At 33.5% G+C, this 14,442-nt stretch overlaps 1 pseudogene; it reads left to right on the forward strand.

Moving 5' to 3' along the window:
* The first annotated feature begins 414 nt into the window (after positions 1-414).
* On the forward strand, positions 415-13,943 carry LOC120137159 (annotated as a pseudogene).
* Positions 13,944-14,442: the final 499 nt, after the last annotated feature.

Raw genomic sequence — 14,442 nt, forward strand, 5'->3', positions numbered from 1 at the left:
AAGCGATGAAGAAGGCTCTGATGAAGAGGAATAAGAAGTTGCAAACTTGTGCTTAATGGCCATCAAGGAAAATTCTCAGGTAACCTCTAACTCATTTGATTTAGATGATTTATCTTATGATGAGTTATTAGAGGATTATAATGGGCTGGCTTCGAATTATAAGACTTTATTTTCAAAATATAAAAATGATATTTCAAAATTGAAAAATGAAAATAGTCTTATGTCCAAAACCAACAATGATCTTGAAAGTAAGATCAAAGAATTGCAAATCAAATTAGATGAATTTGAAAAGAAAAATATCGATTTGCATAACTTACTTTCAAGAGTAAACAACGATCATCAGAAGAAAATTGATGATCTCAAAGTTTATTTTAATAAAGTTAATCCAAAACATTTTGAAAATGGAGAAAGTTCAAAAATCAACTTTGTTAGAAAAAGTTTTAAAAGCTACAATCATAGAGATCCCCAAAGAACCTCAAATGGTAAAATCATTAGAAGTATATGGGTTCCTAAATGACTCATTACTACTAAATATAATGATATCTTACAAAAATGGATACCCAAGGGGACTAGGATTTTGGAAACTGATGAATATGGACGCAAAAGAGTTTGGGTACCAAGAATCAGAAATTAATCTATGTTTGTAGTAAAAGGAGCATTGCTACAAGGCAAGGGAAACAAATTTAAATTCATGGTACCTGGATAGTAGATGCTCAAGACACATGACTGGAGACAAAAGTCGGTTCATAGAGCTTAACACTAAAAATGGAGGAGAGGTGACTTTTGGTGATAATTCAAAAGGTCACATTGAAGGTATAGGTTCTATAGGTAATACATATTCCATAAAAATTAAGAACGTTTTATATGTGAATGGATTAAAGCATAATCTATTAAGTATTAATCAATTATGCGATAAGGGATTCAATGTCATGTTTGAAACTAATGGTTGTAAAGTCATTGACATTGCATCTAATCGGATTATGCTTGTTGGTCATAGAATATGAAACATACACATGGTGCATTTAGATTCTATAGATATGACTAACTTATGCCTAGTTGCTTAGGATGAGCAAGATAGTTGGTTATGGCATAGGAGAGTAGGACATGCTAGTATGAGTGTTTTGCAATGGTTAATTCAAAGAGATTTAGTTCGAGGGTTGCCTAAGCGAAAATTTGATAATGATAAAATCTGTGATTCTTGTTCTAAAGGAAAACATAGAAAAACTTCATTTAAGTTCATTAATGATGTATCAACTAGTAGAGTATTACAATTGATCCATATAGATCTTTTTGGGCCATCTAAGACTACTAGCTTAGGTGGAAAACAAAATGTTTTTTTCTTGTTAGATGACTATTCTAGATATACTTGGGTTCTATTCTTAAGTACTAAAGATGAAACATTAGAAAAATTCATCACGTTTTTAAAAGTAATCCAAAATGAAAAATGATACTCCATAACTAGTGTTAGGAGTAATCATGGCATTGAATTTGAAAATCTTGGATTTACTGAGTTTTGTAATTCTAATGGTGTTAGCCATAATTTTTCAGCACCTAGAACCCCTCAACAAAATGGAGTTGTTAAGAGAAAAAATCAAACTTTAGAACAAATGGCTAGAACCATGCTTTGTGAAAATAATTTGCCAAAATATTTTTGGGCAGAAGCCACAAATACCGCTTGTTATGTTATTAATCGAGTAATGATTAGGCCTATTTTGAATAAAACTCCATTTGAACTTTTCAAAAATAAAAAGCCTAACATTAGCTATTTTCATCCTTTTGGATGTAAATGTTTTGTTTTAAACAACGGTAAAGAAAATCTTGGCAAATTTGATGCTAAAAGTGATGAAGGAATTTTTCTAGGTTTTTCCTTAAATTCTAAAGCTTATCGAGTATTTAATAAAAGAACTTTAGTTGTAGAAGAGTCTATGCATGTTGTTTTCGATGATAATCCCCTTCCGAGGAATAATTCTTGTATGAATGATGATGTAGGTATTATAAACACAAATCACGTTAGACACGACGTTGGAGAACCATCATCAAAGGAAGAAACTAAATATGAGGAAACTCAAGATCCTCTCGAGAATCCAACCATTGAAGAAAGGGAAGTCTCTTACCCAAGGGAATACAACTATGTCAATGATGGTGAAATAATAGGTGATCCATACAAAGGGGTAACAACTCGATCTTTTGTTAGAAATATATGTAATTATATTGTATTTATTTCATACATAGAGCCTAAGAATATTAAATAAGCATTAAATGATAAACATTGGATTATGGCTATGCAAGAAGAGTTAAATCAATTTGAGAGAAGTAGAGTATGGACATTAGTTGAAAGGCCTGGTAATAAATATACTGTAGGTACTAGATGGTATTAGGAATAAGCTTGATGAAAGTGGTAATATAAACAAGGCTATACTTGTTGCTCAAGAGTATACTCAAGAAGAAGGCATAGACTATGATGAAACATACGCTCCCGTAGATAGGATGGAAGCAATTAGAATGTTATTAGCATTTGCATGTTTCAATGAATTTAAACTGTATCAAATGGATGTTAAAAGTGCATTTTTAAATGGTTTTATAAAAGAAGAAGTATATGTGGAACAACCTCATGGTTTTGAAGATTCAAAATTTCCAGATCATGTTTTCAAATTGACAAAAACACTTTATGGTTTAAAACAAGCTCCTAGAGCTTGGTATGAAAGATTGTCAAACTTTTTAATTGAAAAAGGTTTTTCAAAAGGGAAGGTTGATACTACATTGTTTTTAAAGCATAAAGGTAAAGATTTATTAGTAGTTCAAATTTATGTTGATGATATAATATTTGGTTCTACTAATGATTTTATTTGCCAAGAATTTTCTAAGCTAATGCAAAGTGAATTCGAGATGAGCATGATGGGGGAGCTCTCATTTTTCTTAGGACTCCAAATCAAGCAAAGAAAAGATGGCATCTTCATTAATCAAGCTAAGTACGTCAAGGATATGCTCAGGAAGTTTGGACTAGAAGATGGGAAACCTCACGCCACTCCAATGAGCTCATCAACAAATCTTGAGAAAGATGAAGGAGGTAAATGTGTGGATGTTAAATTGTATAGGTCAATGATTGGCTCTTTGCTCTATCTAACCGTAAGTAGACCGGACATTATGTTTAGTGTTTGATTATGTGCTAGATTTCAATCATGCCCTAAGGAATCATATTTACTAGATGTTAAGAGGATCTTTAGATACCTTAAGGACACTCCTAGTTTAGGACTTTGGTATCCTAGAGACTCTAGCCTTAGCTTGCATGCCTTCTCTGATGCGGATTATGGAGGATGCAAAATAGATAGGAAAAGCACCTCCGGTACTTGCCAATTCCTAGTAAATATGTTGATTTCTTGGTTTTCAAAGAAACAAAATTATGTTGCATTATCTACCACTGAAGTGGAATACATTTCAGCCGGTAGTTGTTGTGCACAAGTTTTATGGATGAAACAACAACTTTTTTATTATGGAATTGAAGTAGGTACCATACCTATCAAGTGTGAAAATATTAGTGCTATTTGTCTCACTAAAAATCCCATCCAACACTCAAGAACTAAGCACATTGAAATTAAACATCATTTCATTAGAGATCATGTCGCTAAAGAAAATATAGTTCTAGAATATGTTGATATTTTGCTCCAATTAGCGGATATCTTTACAAAACCTTTAGATAAAGAAAAATTTTGGACACTTAGGAGAGAATTAAGTTTGACTAACTTATCTTGACTTAGTGTTTAAAATAAGTTTAGCACTTTTAATTAGTTTTGGAAAATGCTTATAAAAATAACACTTTTGATTACATCATTTGCTATAAGTTAGGGGGAGTTTATGATTCTTAGTGAGAATTAATTATATGTTCAAATAATGTTTAAGGATATATTTACATTAATTGAACATTGTTAATTTTCGTAATATGAGTTGTCAATACCACTAGAGCTTATTAATTTAGCTTTATAAGTGTTTAAAATCAGATTTTTGGACATTTTGGCGCATGAGGTATCGATACCCCTTTGAATGGGTATCGATACCCCCTTTGAATAGGTACTGATACCCTCCCCTAGGGTACCGATACCCTCCACGGGTTTTGGTTATTAAATGCCCAAAACCTCTTTTTGTCAAAAACCCTCTCTTCCTCTTCTCGTATGACGTACGCACCTTCACTCATCCCTAATCTCTATATTGCTTAAAGTCAACGATTTCAAGTCAGATTTCACTCAATTTTCAACTCCTAAACCTACTAGCTTCATTAATTTATTGCAAACATCATCAAAATTCACTCAATCTACATTTTCAAGGTAATTTTTCTAAAAACTCTATTTTATTAATTTTTGAACTTAGAGCTAGTTTTGATTAGTTCTAGGTTAAAATAGTGATCGGGCTTTGATTATATGATGTTTTTTAAACTATATTATATAACTAATTTCATCAAAAACACAAGATTTTACCATTTTTTTAAAAAATTGAAATTTAAAAAAATTAATTGTTGTTTTTGATTTAGTTATGTTGATTTTATGAAAACTATACGTGTATTGATTTTCAAACAATGTTTTCAAATACAGTTTTCCAAAATTTCCCATTAAAACTATTTTAGAGAACCTTGAAATATTGAGGACTCATTTGAGTTTTGGGATTGATATTATTGCATACATGTGTTTTAAATTGCAGGTTAATCTTGTCTATTCCGATTTCCTAAGTCATGTCTCACAAACGCCCTAGAACTTCCACTAGTCATTCAAACCAACCTCCTAACTCTCCTCTAAATCCATCTCCTATCCAACAAATTCCTGATCCCGTTGATCCTATTATGACTATTCGTAATTTATGCTTCAATGAACCTGGTCGTAGACAAAATCTCTTCTTCAGGTATTCTCAATATGTCGCGTCATATAAAATTCGAGAAGAACGAATCTTATCTCTTCAAACTATGTTAGAAATAGATTTTGGATATCTTCCTACCCTACGAGAGTGGAAATTTGATAAACTTTTTGAAGTCGAACCAATAGTTTATCATCAACTTGTTCGAATCTTCTATTCCAATGTCATTTGTGTCCAAAACCGGGGTAAAACCGGAACCATAGGAATTAGATCCTACCTTCTAGGAAAATTCATCTATATTGACCCAGAATACATATTTTGTGCATTTGGATTAAATAATGACGGCTTAGACAATGAAAAACAAACGGTAGGTACTCCTTATAAAAGAAATGAGAGTACAAGTGTATTAGATCTCCATGATCATTTTCTTCATCTGATGATCTCTTGGTGGTTTCGACCATCCGGAGGAAAATACTCCACTCTTAGAGCCCTAGATCTTTGGTGGATACATTGTATCCAAAACAATAATAAAATAAACCTATCTCAGATTATCTTTGCTGAAATTGTTGAAACCGTAAACCTTGTTCCTAATAAGAAACTTTGTGCACCTCTAGTTTATGGTTGTCTTCTAAGTAATATGTTTGTCAAAGCCAAGCTTAGGGTACAACTTGATGTAGTCTTCCCTCTCAAAAATCAAATTAATCTTTTTTCCTTAACAAAATCGGGATGGATAAAGGATAATAAAACTGGGCAATGGGTTTGATCTGTTGAGCATACGCCGGGAGCTAGTTCTTCAAGAGCTCCAACTCCACAGGTACCGACTGCGGACGATGATCCAGAATTTTAACAGCTTATGCAAGATATTGACGATGTCCCCGACGATGAGCCAGAGCAGCACGAGGAACAAACACCGCAAGAAGATCAAATGCCTTCATATTTTCAATCTTTTATGGATACATTTGACTTCTGATATGCATCCATGGATTCACGGTTTACTTCCATAGAGTCTTATTTATCCATCATGGGAGCTTAACAATTGGAAATTCTCTGGGAGATGCGCGCGAACAATGAAACAACGAATGAACGCATCAATGCGCTCACACATGAGATGGTCGCTATACGAGCTTATTTTCCTCCTCCCGATCCTCCTACAGATCCTTGAACCTTGCCTTGCTTTAGTTTTCTTGATGAGACTTAGAACTTATTGTTTTAATATTTTGGATGTTTGTGGATGTTAGAATTTGTTTTGAATGTTTGAATTTGTTATGGATGTTGAATGTTTAACTTTGAATGCTTATATTTATTTGGTTTAGTTTAATGTTTTTGCATCATTTACATCATTTACATATTAGCAAATATGACCAATTTACCATTTCACATTTTTTCTGAATATTGAAAAATGGAACTAATGGCTAACATTTCTCTTGATTATGATCTTAGCAGGTTACACTTTATCTTAGTCTATCAATTGGCTTAAATTAACGCTTTATCTTGTTTACACTGTTTTAAAATCTTTTTGATTTAACAGAAAGGGGGAGAAGAAAAGTGTTAAAGTAAGGGGAAGTAATTTTAAAACTTGATTTAAAAAAATGGTTTTCAAATTAGAAAATCTTAAAATTACTAAAATGTTTTGTTATATCAAAAAAGGGGAGATTGTTGAAAACATTTTGATGTTTTGATATAACAAATTAAATGTTATTGGATTTCAAGATTTTCTAATCATTTTCAAGTATATATTCGATTAAACCTTTTGAATATCAAAATATTACTCCAAGTTTTTTAAATGTCAATTTCTATCCTTACTCAAGTGTAAAAGTGCGTTTTTATCTTTTAAACAATTTTACAAAGTATTTCGAGCCTTAACGAGCCTTAATCGAGCCAAAAATATTTTCTTAATAAATATTAAACCGAGAAAGCAGATTGCCTAGAGGGTACTGATACCCCCAAGAGGGTACCGATACCCCTATGTAAGATTTGACTCTGAGAAATAATAGATTGCTCGAAGGGTACCGATACCCCCAGTCTTATAACGGTCGAAATATTTGAATTTTACACTACAGGTACCGATACCCTATGAAGGGGTACCGATACCCCCCACACTCCAAGCTTTTGTAATAATTGTTTTCATACAATAACGACTCTATTGACACCACTAATGATCCCCAACGTTCAGAAGTGATCCAAGGAGTATTTAAACAAGCTTAGGAGCCATTGATCAACAATTAACAAGAATCGAGAGAGAATCAAAGAGAAAGCATCAAACCTCAAGTTTGAGCATTTTCAAGCCTATTTCATTCAATATTCATTTTTTCTTTCAAGAACACTTATTGTGTTAAATTGTATTATTCTTGAGTGTTCTTTCTTTGTTCTAGAATTGTGCAAACATCTTTCATTGTGAGGATTTTCTTGTAAGTTTGCAAATTTTGTATTTTTCTCTTTGGGAGAGAGTGTTCTCAAGAATTTGGGGTATAATTCTTGAGGGATTTGTAAGGTTACTCTTTGTCCTCAAAAGAAAGACAAATTAGTGAATTTGTAGAAAATCCTTAGTGTGGATAGCTAAGGTAGTGGATGTAGACTTTGGTTGAGAAAGTCGAACCACTCTAAATAGTTGTGCAAATATTTTCAATTTTCTGCAAAAGCTTCCACCGAAATTTTTTATTGCCAATTCACTCCCCTCTTGGCTTATTCCGTCGATCGATTAACTCAACATTATGCAATTGAAAATTTTTGATATCAATTGTTAGAGAGATATTTTTTGCATTTTAAATCACATGCATAAACATTTAATTTTAGGTTAAAAATTTAAAATTTATAAAATCAAAACATTTGAAAAGTTGATATCAATTGTTAGAGAGATATCATTTGTATTAAAACCAATTTTGACCAAAATTTCTTATGGTGAACTGAAAATTGAAAAATCATTAAAACTTTAAAATGTTCATCATAAAACTTTTTTAACATACATGAGATTAAAACAATAATGTATAATTATTTAAAAACAAAACTCATGTTTGGTTAAAATCAAATGAGCAACCACATAACTAAAATTAAAAACATTAAGCTTAGAGGTTACCAATTCCTTTTCATGTGTGGCTAGAGCATCTTGAATATCATCATTTTCATCACCATTGCTCTCACACACCTACAAGAGACATTTAAGTAGATTTTGGTATCCAAATTGCTTTGGATCCTTGAACGTTAGTTTCAATGCCCCTTGTTCCTTTCGAAACTCATACTTGCCTAATTTTAAAACGTTTTCCTTTCTTCAAAGGACAAGTATGTTCCAAATGACCATGATAATGACAATGTGAGCATTTTGTCATTTCTAAACATAATAAGTTGTTTTTAGAAATTAATTTTTTTTCTTTTGTTAAGCTTTCAAACATAACTTCTAACTCAAAATTTTTCTTTTCTAAATCATTTATTTTGACTTTTGAAAGGTCTAAATCATTTTAAAAAATTTCATTTTGATTTTCAAAATCAACTCTAGCTTTCAAAATCGATTTATTTTCAATTTTGAGTTTTGAAATTAATTTCTTATATTTGGAATTCATGGTCTCAAATCCCAAATACAACCTATTATAAACATCTTGTAACTCATCAAAAGTAAATGAATTAAATTCATTTGAGTTAGAAGATACCTCTAATTCTTCATGAATGACCATTAGGCATAGGTTGACTACTTCATCATCATTGGAGTCATCTTCATCACTCCAAGCTGCAACATATGCCTTTTTCTTGGAAGATCTCTTCTTTTTTAGAAGGGGACAATCATACTTGACACACCCCTTTCTTTGACAATTGAAGCACACCGGGGGACTCTTCTTCTTGATTGATTCATGTTTCACTTCCTTGGAAATCATGAATCTCTTGAGTTCCTTCAAGAGTTTGACCATCTCTTCTTCTTGTTCATCATCGTCTTCATCCACCTCATCACTTGAATCTTGATAGTATTCATTAATGTCTACCTCATTCTTCTTTTTCTTATTTTTCTTCTCTTCATTTTCTTCCTCTTCATTCAAAATCATCTCATGAGTGAGAAGAGAACCAATCAATTCATCGAGAGTGAGAGACTTTAGGTCTCTAGCTTCGATAATGGCGGTCTTCTTCGATTGTCATGAGCTTGGAAGAGAGTAGATCATCTTCCTAACAAGCTTCTCATTAGGGATTATTTCTCCAAATCCTCTGAGACCGTTGACAATCACAGAAAATCTATCCGTCATAGCTTTGATGTCTTCATCGGGTTTCATCTTGAAGTTCTCGTAGCTATGGTTGAGAAGACTTTTCTTTAATTCTCTCACTTCATCGGTTCCTTCATGAGTGACTTGGAGCTTATCCCAAATATCTTTGGCACTAGAACAAGATGAGATTCTTTCATATTCATTTGGGCCTAAAGCACACAAGAGAATATGTATAGCCTTAGAATTAAGCTGGAAATTTTTCTGCTCTTCTTTACTCCAATCGTTGTATTTGCCGGGTGGAGATGAGTAACCGTCCATGATTGAGTTCCAAGCTCCTAGATTGTAGGCTCGAATAAAGTACATCATCTTATTCTTCCAATGGGCATAATTTGCTCCATTGAAGAATGGTAACTTATTGACCGGTTATGAATCCATAATAGGTATCTCTTCAAGGTAATAAGCACCGGAGGTTGAAGCCATTTCTTTGTCGGTTGCGTTGGGAATTAGTAGAGCTTCTTCGAGGATCGTCTCAAGGTGGTTAAACCTTCTAACGAGTTAGTCTCTAATACCAATTGTTGGGATTTTCGGAAGCTCGAATCGACAACCAGAATGATTTACAAAGAGGGGTCGGAATGATTTTTGTGTTTAGGGAGTAAGAAGATTGAAAGATAGAGAATTGCACAGCGATTTATAGTGGTTCAACTTCTCAACCAAGTCTACATCCACTACCTTAGCTCCTCACCAAGGATTTTCCAACAAATTCACTAATTTGTTCTTTCTTTTTAAGGACAAAGAGATAACCTTTACAACTCCCTAGTTTTTCACGGGATAAACTAGAACCTTTCCCTAACTTTTACACGGGCTTAGCTAGAACCTTTCCCATTTACAAAGGATAAGAAACGTAAACAACAAAACTTCTCTAAGGTAGGTGTTTACAAGATTGAGCTCACAAGAACAAAATATTTACAAGAGAAAGATGAAATAAGAATGAAAAACTCTTCTCTTGTGTTTGATTGCTTGGCTGGTTGTTCTCTTTCTTCTTCAAGTGTCTTCAGCTTGTATTTATAGCTTGGAATGTGTTTGATGTTGTATATAGTCGTTGGGGATGTTTTGGAGCCGTTTGGGGATGATTTTTCTACTCAAAAAGGCTGTCCATAACAAGGTGCATCGGTACTCCTTCATTAAATTCAAATAAACTAGCCGTTGCAGCCAGGGTGCATGGATGCACAGCAGGGTGCATCGATGCACTAATTGCATTCGAAATGGAGTGCACGGATGCACTTTGACACCATTTAGCATTTTTGCTCAAATCCAAATTTATTGGACTTTGAATTATTTTTGAAACCTTTTTAAAACTTTGAATAAATTCAATTCAAATCTAAAAATATTTTGGCTTAAATTTGTTATATCGAAACATAATTCAACATATATATATATTGAATAAGTTATATTGTTTATAAAATAATATTTACTTAATCTTTTAATTATTAATAATGTACTGTAGATGTAATTATTTAAATTTAAATTTGATATTGAATATATTTATTATAATGATAAGATATATTATCTTATTTAAAATAATTAAATTTAAACTTTATCTAAAATAATATATTTATTATAAAATTCATAATTAAGTGATTTGGATTTGGTTTACCAAAATACTAAAAGCAACACATTGGGAAGTCCCGTTATGTTTGTTTGCTTTTGCTTCGTCTCTGGTTCATTCTTTAACTGAAAACCAAACACAAGTAATCCCAAAATAGTGTCATGCAAAACCCCCCATACGTGTTTTTGTTTTGAAGTGGGGAATCAAAAAAGTTTTTTTCTTTCCTTCTCGGGGCGTCTTTTAGATGGGGATGGATTCTAGGTTAGAAATCAAGGTGACGAATCCAAAGAAAGGAGACAATGCGGCGCATCCGGCGGCAGCAGCATCACAGCCCCAGCCATCCGTGTCATTGCCTTCGCATGATGGGCACGTGCGGCTGTTGCTGGAGGAAGAGGGGCAGAGTCACAGCCGTCGGAGAGGACACGAAGGACGACGGTTGATGAATTTCATGCCGTTTAAAAATTGGGCCTTGGCTTATTCCGGCCTTTGTTTTGGAAAACATTGTCCTTTTTCTAATCTCCATGTTCATTAACAATTGCCCCAAGAACTCGGGTTCTTGTGTGGCTCGGTTCTCGGGAAGGTTCTCGTTTCAGCCAATGAAAGAGAACCCTCTCCTTGGCCCTTCTGCTGCTACGTAAGTCTCTCTCTCTCAAAGCAGATGATAATCATAATCTCACGGTGGAATTTTTTTAACATTTATTGTGCTGAAATGAACATTGGTTTAGCCTCTAGAGAATGATTTTGGGGGAAAGCCGTAGTAAGTAAAGAATTTGGATTCTTGGGACTGCCTTAATTTGTCTGTCAATTCTAAAATAGGCAGAGCTGGATTTGTATAGATCAGTATATGAAATCTATGTTCAATCGTAGTATATTATAATTTACTTTTAGAAAGAAATTTATGATAAGTTTTTTACAATTTTCTGCTTCAGATACGGTCTTGGAAGATTATGTAACAAATTTGTTTAGGATGATCTCTTGAAAGATTATATATAGGGTTGCTTATACAAGCTCATTGTTGACATGTCCTAATATGCTCTTTTCTGTTTTCCTTCTTCAGATTAGAGAATATGGGTGCCCTGGACTTGACCAAAATCGTCCATGAACATCAGGCATGGCGTATGATTTCTTGTATAAGGTTGCATGCTGGCGTTTTCCACATACTTGCTAATATGTTGAGTCTTGTATTCATTGATATTCGGCTCGAGTAGGAATTTGGGTTCGGTATGCATCTTATTCCCAACTTTGTCATGTTGATGACATCAGCCTTTATTATATTTTCTGAACTAGCTGTTCGCTTCATGATGTAGCATTTATTGTTTTAATTCAATGATGCTAATAATAATTGTTTTTGCAAAACCGAGACGTGTCTTTTATTGGTTTCTATGAGTAGCTGCTTTCCTATATAACACACTAAACTGGTCATATTTTAATCCATTTTTATTATATCCACATATATCATATTAGGCCTTCAAAAATATTACCGTACATAGCTTTATTATCCTAATTTTTCCTATCTTCACCATTAAGTTACTTATCTTTGTGATAAATGTAACCATGGCAAATTCAATTCAATATTGTGCTGGCGATTAAATATCTGTACTGGCTTGTTACCGTTGTTAGTTCCCATGGGGTCACAATGCAAAATTTTAGAAATGAAGGACGAGAACGAAGAAACTTAGATTACAAATACACACAATGCAGTCTACGCTAGTGCCTAGTGGTTGAAAGAACTTTCATCACTTTCAAATCCCTGACCAGTGGTTGAATATATGTTTGGACTTTGAGATGCTTAGCCAAGAACTATTGATTGCAGTTCGGGAGTATTGATTTAAGCAATAGCTAGAAATATGCTTCAGACATATCTCTTTCTCAATGCTTTTTGACCTTCAGTGAGAATATGTATGCCATTAACTGTGGAATCAACTATTCTGCATCTGCTTTCCAATGTGTGATACTTTCTAAGTGTACTTTCTTTTTATTTTCTGAAATCAACATTGTTTTTCTAGGATAATAGGTAGACGAGGATGGAGGAAGCTCCAAACTTGCTTTCCGAAATGCTTTCAATTTACCTACCGAAAAGTTATTTTACTAGTTGAAAGGTATTTAAGCCTAATTTCTCTTTGCTATCTTTCTACAGTGAGAATCGGGTTGCTTTATCAAATTGCTGGTTTTGGTGGGAGTTTGATGTCATCTCTTTTCATTCAAACCGGCATATCCGTTGGTGCCTCGGGTGCACTTTTTGGTTTACTAGGTAGCATGCTTTCGGAACTCATCACAAACTGGACAATCTACGCAAATAAGGCATGTAAGGTTCCCTCTGTTATTTCATTTTTCTGAATCTGTTACATATGGGAGACAATTATCTTACAGTTTTGGTTTTCTTTTCTGCAGTTAGCAGCACTGTTGTCTCTTATTTTCATTATCGTAATAAATCTAGCTATGGGACTTCTCCCTCATGTGGATAACTTTGCTCATATTGGTGGATTTCTTTCCGGGTTTCTCCTTGGATTTGTGTTTCTAATCCGTCCCCAGTTTGGATATGTTAGCAAGAAACATGTTTCGTTTGGATACATTGTGGCTTCCAGTAAACCTAAACACAAACCATACCAATATGTGCTCTGGCTCGTCTCTCTGATACTATTGATCGCCGGGTAAATTAGTGGAATCCTTTCCTAGAATTCAAGAAACTTTGTATATAAAAATATTAATCACGCTCTTCATGATCGAAATAGACTATTGCCTTGAAAATTTACATGCATGACTTTTAAACCGATTTTTCTCAGAAACTACTCAATTTATACACCCGTACTCCTATTTTTCTTTAATATGGAAGACTATTAATTGATACCAGTTACGAGTTAATGTGAGTTTGGTATTATAAGGCATGTTAACACAAGTTTGGTGATCTCTTTTTTTTTCATATTCACAGCGGGCATAATTTTGCTACATCAAGGGGTTAATTTGAATGATCGCTGTTGGTGTCATTATCTGAGTTGCGTCCCGACATCATCGTGGAGCTGCAAATCACAACGGGAAGCATATTGTGAGGTGAGTTGTGCTGCTCTCTTGTTTACTAAGTCTTATCCATTTAATCACCAATCTTATTGCAGTCAATCGAATACGGGAATCAACTCAACTTAACATGCATAAGCAATGGGAAAACCGGCAACTACTCAGTAGTAGGTGAAAGCTTTTCCCAGATTCAACAGCTATGTTCTGACCTCTGTAGTCAATGATGGATGCACAAAAATGTATAGGAGAAGATTCATTTGTAAAGAAGTGTTTAAAAATCGACATAGTCGTAGATGTTGAATACATAACAGTTTATGAGGATGAAATTGTATGCAACAGCAACGATTGATGTAAAAAATTACCTACCATTTATTGCAGTTTTTTCTATAAATAATAATAATTATCCATCTAACATGGTAAATACCTTATAAATATTCTCCAACAGAGCTCAAACCTTAGGAACAATTAAAAGTGGTATATAATATTATATGTTTCCAGTTGATGTAGCCTGGCATTTGGCAAAGAAAAGGTACGTGTGGGAGTGATTTACTCGCACTTCTCCAAATGAGTAAGTACTGTCCGATTTCGGATATACATAAAATCATGGTGTTTTTTTATATATGATTTCTGGGTATACATGAAACATGATTATATCTGAAGTGAAGTCAGATATATTCTTACATAAATGTACAGGTAGTTAAGTTATTAGTTAGGGTGGTTGCTGTTAAGTAAACAATAGAAAAACTAAATAATCAATCATTACCTTGTAAAGATAAAAGGAGATTCGAATATAAATATATAGAG

Source organism: Hibiscus syriacus, unplaced genomic scaffold, assembly GCF_006381635.1.
Source record: "Hibiscus syriacus cultivar Baekdansim isolate YM2019G1 unplaced genomic scaffold, ASM638163v2 tig00110652_pilon, whole genome shotgun sequence".
Lineage (NCBI taxonomy): Eukaryota > Viridiplantae > Streptophyta > Magnoliopsida > Malvales > Malvaceae > Hibiscus > Hibiscus syriacus.